Below are 7,288 nucleotides of genomic sequence, written 5' to 3'. Positions count from 1 at the left end.
GTATTTATCCTCTGATAAACCTAAATGCAGTTGTTCGAGATTGGGATGAACTACAGGTCCCTGACTCTAAAAGTCGCTCCAATGTGCTTCCAAACAAATCTTGTTCAGGAGAAGAAACCAGTGTCTCCTTGACCACACTGGACCAATAGCAATCACTTTCCTTCCTTCTGACCATATTGTGTTCAACAAGCAGTGAATTACAGAATTCTCCTCCCAGCATCTCCTCTTCTCTCACCCCAGCATCTCCTTTTCTCCACCAGCATCTCCTCTTCTCTCCCCCAGCATCTCCTCTTCTCCTCCCAACATCTCCTCTTCTCCTCCTAGCATCTCCTCTTCTCTCCCCCCAGCATCTCCTCTTCTCCACCAGCATCTCCTCTTCTCTCCCCCAGCATCTCCTCTTCTCCTCCCAGCATCTCCTCTTCTCTCCCCCCAGCATCTCCTCTTCTCTCCACCTGCATCTCCTCCTAGCATCTCCTCTTCTCTCCCCCCAGCATCTCCTCTTCTCCACCAGCATCTCCTCTTCTCTCCCCCAGCATCTCCTCTTCTCCTCCCAGCATCTCCTCTTCTCTCCCCCCAGCATCTCCTCTTCTCTCCACCTGCATCTCCTCTTCTCTCCACCTGCATCTCCTCTTCTCTCCCCCAGCATCTCCTCTTCTCTCCCCCTGCATCTCATCTTCTCTCCCCCAGCTTCTCCTCTTCTCTCCCCCCAGCATCTCCTCTTCTCTCCCCCCAGCATCTCCTCTTCTCTCCCCCAGCATCTCCTCTTCTCTCCCCCCAGCATCTCCTCTTCTCTCCCCCCAGCATCTCCTCTTCTCTCCCCCAGCATCTCCTCTTCTCTCCCCGCAGCATCTCCTCTTCTCTCCCCGCAGCATCTCCTCTTCTCTCCTCTCAGCATCTCCTCTTCTCTCCTCTCAGCATCTTCCCCTCACTACCCCAGCATATCCCCCTTCCCCCAGTACCAGCACATAAATAATGTCTTTTTTTTTTTTTGGTGCGGGTGGGGGTTTCAAGTCCACCCAGGCTCCCTACCTGGTGGATCCAATTCCTTCCCGCTGCTGTGAGGGGGTGTGGGTGCGAGGGAGCAGTGCTGGAACTGCAGTTGCCGCCGGGAGACCGGAAATGACGTCAATCAGGCGCCGGGGCCTGATCCCGGCATCATCAGCAGAGGGAGCAGTGCTGGAACAGCACGTAAGTCAGTGCTCCCTCGCAGCCCTCCATCCCACCCACCCACCCACCAGTGCCGCCTTAACAACATTATGGGCCCCCGGGCAAAGCAGTGCACTGGTGTTCTGCCTACACAACTGACAGGAATAAAAATTTTAATTATGGATAAAATTAGACTTATATTTATTAGTATCTCTGACAAATGCAATACATACATAAAATACATACACACAGACTGCTGAACACATTCACAGACTGCTGAATACATACACACTGATGCACATACAGTCTGCTGCATACATGCACACAGTCCGCTGCATACATGCACACACAAACATACACACAGACTGCTGAATACATACAGACCGCTGAATACACACACTGGTGAATACACACACGCAGACAGACTGCTGAATACACACACACACACACACACAGGGGCACCATCAGGGGGTGACAACCATGATGGTTGTCATGGGTCCGGCGGCCCTGGGGGGCTCGGGCCCCACGTGTAGCAGCAGAACTGCTGCCGGTACACCTGCATCGGGGTCTGCACGCTGATAGGGCCCATCGGGTTGCCCAAGCATTTAGGGCCACCCGATGGGCCCTATATCTTCTGGGGCCCTGTCAGCACTGCTGCTGTGCAATAGCGACCGGGCCCCTTTAAAAAATTGCAGCCGCAAGTAATACTGAGAGGAAGTGATGGCCGGTCCCTTTCTCCCAGCTCCCTCCGCGCGGGAGGGAAGAGAGACACAGCCAGGATGCGAGGACGGAAGAGCCACGCCGACTCCCATCAGCCCCATCCACCCTCCTGCAAAAAAAGGTAAGAAAAATTAGCTGTGTGTGTGTATGTTAGTATGTATGTATCTGTATGTATGTCAGTATGTGTCTGTCTGTCTGTGTGTATGTATATATGTATGTCTGTGTATGTCTGTATGTATGCGTATGTCTGTATGTATGTATCTATATGTATGTCAGTATGTGTCTGTCTGTCTGTGTGTGTATGTATGCATGTATGTCAGTATGTGTATGTATGTATGAATCTGTATGTATGTGTATATATTTCAGTATGTATTGTGATAAAGTGAAGGCAGAGAAGCCATTTAACCCCAGGGGGAGTATATGTAGTTTGTGTGTTGCACAACACAAAGTTTTGTTTAGTTATGGGCCCCTGGGGTGGAGCATTTGGAGAGAAGGGTGGGCCAATGCTCCACTCCACAGTTTAGTGGTTTTCTTGCGAGACATAGATCCAGGCCAGGGTTTTTTGGACTGTCTCCAACCCACTGCTCAGCTGCAGATAATCAGCTGTAGCAGTGGGAATAAACAACTCCCTGCTAGGCAAGTAGAGGGGGATTGCTGGCTTCCTCCCAGGAAGCAGGTAGGAGAGAGACTGTTCTCTCCAGAGAGAGTCAAGGAGACTAGGCACTGGGAGTGCTGGCTTGGAGCACTGGGAGTGCTGGCTTGGTGCACTGGGAGTGCAGAAAGGGAAGCAGTCAAGGCTGGCTTGGAGCACTGGGAGTGCAGAAAGTGAAGCAGTCAAGGCTGGCTTGGAGCACTGGGAGTGCTGAGAAAAGACAGAACTAGGTTGGTGAAACCAATATTGTTTTGTTCTAGTTTAACCCCTGAGAGATAGGGAACCTGAAGTGAGTCAGTGCTCAGACGAGCTAGGTTTTTGTTTAAAGGGGAAACCTTTTATATTTATGTTTTCATTTGCTGCTGTCTCCTGTGTGGATTTACAAATAAAGTGCCTGAATTATATGAAAATAAAAGGACTGTGCATGTTTTTGCCCTAGAGGACCGTGCTATCTACTGACAAGGATCACAGTATGTATGTCAGTATGTATGTATGTCAGTCAGTATGTATGTGTCTGTATATGTCTGTGTCTGTTTCAGTATGTGTGTGTGTTTGTTTCAGTATGTGTGTCTGTTAGTATGTGTGTCAATATGTGTGTATCGTTGTGTGTGTGTGTATCTGTGTCCTTTTATACCAGTGCATGTTTTTGTGTCTGTGTTTGTGTATTCCTTGGTTGGGGTTTGGAGGCGGGATTTGGGGGCAGGCTTGGAGGCGGCCCCTCGGGGAACCAGACCTTGAGCAGTGTTAGGGGCCCCCAAATGTCTGATGGCGGCCCTGCACACACATACTGCATTGAGTGGTGCAGTGTATGTGTTTGTGTGAGGGGTGCTGTGTGTGTGAGGGGGGGGGGTGCTGTGTGTGTGAGAGGGGTTCTGTGTGGGAAGTAGGGTGCTGTGTGTGTGGGTGCTGTGAAGGGGTGCTATGTGTGTGTGGGGTGTGCTGTGTGTGTGTTTGGGGGTGCTGTGTGTGTGAGGGTGCAGAGGGGGGTGCTGTGTGTGTCTGTGTGAGGGGGTGCTGTGTGTGTGTGTGTGCGGAGGGGGGGTGCTGTGTGTGTAGGGGGTGCTGTGTGAGGGGGGTGCTGTGTGTGGCTGTGTGAGGGGGGGCTGCTGTGTGTGTGGGGGGGGGACTGCTGCAGCAAATGTATTAATACAATCTGTATCCCCCCTCCCTTCTTCCTACCTTTAGTGAAGGAGGGGGGATACAGAAATCCCTGGTGGTCCGGTGGTGGTAGGAGGGACAGGTCCAGGTCCAGCTCTCCTGTCCTCCCGCGTGTGGAGCGTTGCCATTGTAAGGAGAGGAGAGCTGCTTCTGAGATTTCTCCCTACACGGAAGCAGTGTAGGCACCTGCCGTTTCGGGCAGGCAGTTGCCTACTCTGCATGGATGCCGACCGGCGACCTATGGCCACGTACCCACAGAGCAGGCTCGGTGTGCCACACGTGCCGTAGGTTCGCAATCACTGGCATAGAAGCTCAGCTTTTGCAAATTACCGACTACTAAGCCTCAAAACGATGATTTCTAACCTTAATACCGACCACCAGAGCTGGTCCTCAGTGAATGAGAGACACTGGATCCAGGGTGAGGCTGGCTCCTCGAGCTACAGTCCCCAGGAAGAGAGTCCCTCAATGCCCAAATTGGGGCCTACTCCGGTGGTGAGTGGAGCGGATGGCTGCTGCTCCACTATCCTGCCTAACAGAGCCCAGCCGGAGGCCAGAAGCCGTGTGAACCTGGCCCTGTTCCCCCCCCCCCCCCCTCTGGACTGGTGGGGGTGATCCTGGTCCTCTCCCTGTGACCCAGACCCAGTCGATGCAGCCCAAGCCCAGCAACATTGCCACTCAGACATGCGGCCCCAGCACCTCAACAAAAATGGCAGCTGCCAGATGTGCCGATGCCAGAGGGATGACATGCTCTTTCCCCGAGTCCTCCAGCAATGAGGCCTCCATAAACAGGCTAGCTCGACGCCTACCTCTGCAAGCTACAGGCACTCACCATAACACCCAAGCAAGGCGCCTAGACCAGGAGATGCTACGCCACACCTCAGCTCCAGAGCAGGCCCAAAGCGGACAATGGGATCGGAGACACAGCAGGCCAAAGAGTGCAAAACGGCACATGATGCCAAATACTTTTTTGACTAAAGGGAAACAATAGTGCCAGGAAAACAAGCTTGTTTTCCTGGCAGTATAAATTACGCCTACCTCGCAGTTAAAAACCCCTTCTTTCACTTAGCTGGGTCCAGCTCCAATGTCCCTTGGCTCTGCCTCGTATCCGCCTTTAGTCAACGAGAGCCATCGGGAGAGACCTAATGCGCATGTGCGGCAATGGCCTCGTTCGCATTAGGATTTTCCCATAGGAAATTATAGAATGCTTTCCTATGGGGGTTTGGGTGATGCTGGATGTCCCCATGCATAGCGTGAGGACGTCCAGTGTCAGTAAGGTAAAACATCCCGAAAGTTACCTTGGAGTTAACCTTGAAATCTAATTACCTTTCCAGAGTTAAGGGACCTGGGGCAGTGTACACAGACCACTCCAATGAGCTGAACTGGTCTGGGTGCCTATAATTTCGCTTTCAGGACATTATTAAGAAATGTGTGGAAAACTAGCCAAATTCCCCATAAATCACGCCCCAGGGGGAGGGAAGCACTGCTTACTTGAAATAATTAAAATGGCCTTATTAAAAGTGAACAGTATGGAGACATTTCATTTACAATTTTAAGCTTATGTTTTTATTGTGTGTGTTTCAAGCATACTGCAATTTGTTCACTGTTTTGGACAAATGAATGGAGCAGGTTGGGTAGGAACAAGTATTTAGAATTTTTTCGTTAACTCTGAGTTGAGCTGACCTGAGTTTTTTTTTTTTGAGACACTAAGCACTAGAACCACTACAGCGTAATATAGTGGCTCTGGTGCAAACAGACTGTCCCTGTAGTGTGACAATTGTAAACACTGCCTTTTCAGAGGCAGACATGGAGGCCCTTCCTGGTGCGGTCCTGCAATCTTTGACTATTGCGTTCTCTCTATCACGAACGAGAGTTGAAATGCATGCAGTGGAATGCAAACTAGAAGATGCAACAGATGTCAAGTCGAGACTGGAAGTGATGTTAAATTGCCGGAACTGGAATACAAAGAATGAGAAAACAGTGTTGTACTTAAACGGAACATGTAGCTGGCAGAGAGACCGGCTGAAGAACAGAAGATTACTGGCGAAACGTGTATCAGATTACTGGTGCCTGCAGACTTGTATCCAATTGAGGATTTTTATTTGTTTGTCTTTATTAAAGCATTTCTTTCTTGAAATACCACATCGTATGGAGAACAGTTTCCAGTGTAGAACCAACATTTGCATCACTGATATATCACATAGCCAGTTAAAGTGTTAAAGGTGTGTCATATGACCCTAAAACCAGTGAAGGCGCCAACATTGGTAAATGGCCCAATTTACTTTATATAAATTTTAACATGTTCATACATATTGCCCTAAGAGTTTCTGCATCTGGTCTCTTGTTGGAAACTTGACCCTATCATTCCGAAGAAGAGGTTCACACCCGAACACACTGATACCACGTGATTCTCTAAATCAGGGGTAGGCAAAATTCGGCTCTGCATGTTGTGGTCTACATCTCCAACATCTGGAGTGCCGATGGTTGCCTGTACCTGCTCTAAATCGTCAGAGTATGGACTAGTCACCATAATCAATTTAATAGAAGTATACATTATTATTTTCTTCCTTTCTATTACTCATTAAAATCAATTTTTTTTGTTTATAATTATTTTCATTTTCTCAATATTTACTGTTGTCTTGGAAGACAGATTTGCACCTTTGGGTAATCACTGAGATAGATTTAGGTTCTCTTTACAGTTGTGTGGGGGATTTTTTGCACTTTCGCTAACTTTTTGGCTGCACATAGTTTGTATGAGTTCATGTTACAATTTTTTTTTCTTTAAACAATTGGCTTTCATTCATAAAAGAAATTGGTCTAGAGTATAGAGTTACTCTAGTTGAGTTAAAAATTTTGATGTCCCATTATATGCTCACTTTCACCGTTGATTATACCTACCTCCACAGAAACAACTCATACAATCTACCAGGTCACATCCACAGTGACCCGAACATCATACATGCTCTCTTACACAGTTACCGATAAAACAAACAAGGGTAGACACAACCCAGGCAGTTGCAATATACACTAACCACGTTACTTCTGAAATGTTCATGTCATTGATCTCGTTTTTCTTTAACCACTCACATGTTCAGCTAACCCACACATAATGTAGAACCTATAGTACTAGCTAACCGGGCATACATGAATAGTCTGAAACCCAGCCACTTGACGGGGAACGAGAGCAATAACACTATACTGTGATTTAAGCTAACATTTATCTACTATACATTAACAAGCACTTACATCCTGGATACTCACCTTGGCTAATCACTCCCATGTGGGCAGTTAAAGTATTTAAAACTTAGCCTATTGCCTCAATATTGTTTACTGACACATGTCCAACGTGTCATCATCTTCTCGCTATGCGCTTAAAAATTGTGTCTAGCCTGCTATAACATAATATCTAAAAATGTGCAGTTTCCAAGTGCCTAATTGATTGACTGTTACTTAATCTATGCGTGCTGTTGTGGCACTCCACGAACGCTTGTAATTTTCTCGCACAGTAAAAATAAAGAATAAAAAAAAAAAAAAAAAAGGCATGCAAGGGAGCAGATAAAGAAGGCTAAAGCGCCCTTGCAGCCGCCTCCATTAGTGCTGAACTTGCTGGCAAAC

This window comes from Pelobates fuscus, chromosome 5 (assembly GCF_036172605.1).
Source record: "Pelobates fuscus isolate aPelFus1 chromosome 5, aPelFus1.pri, whole genome shotgun sequence".
NCBI lineage: Eukaryota > Metazoa > Chordata > Amphibia > Anura > Pelobatidae > Pelobates > Pelobates fuscus.
The sequence above is the reverse complement of the archived record's forward strand: the minus strand, read 5'-3'. Positions refer to the sequence as shown.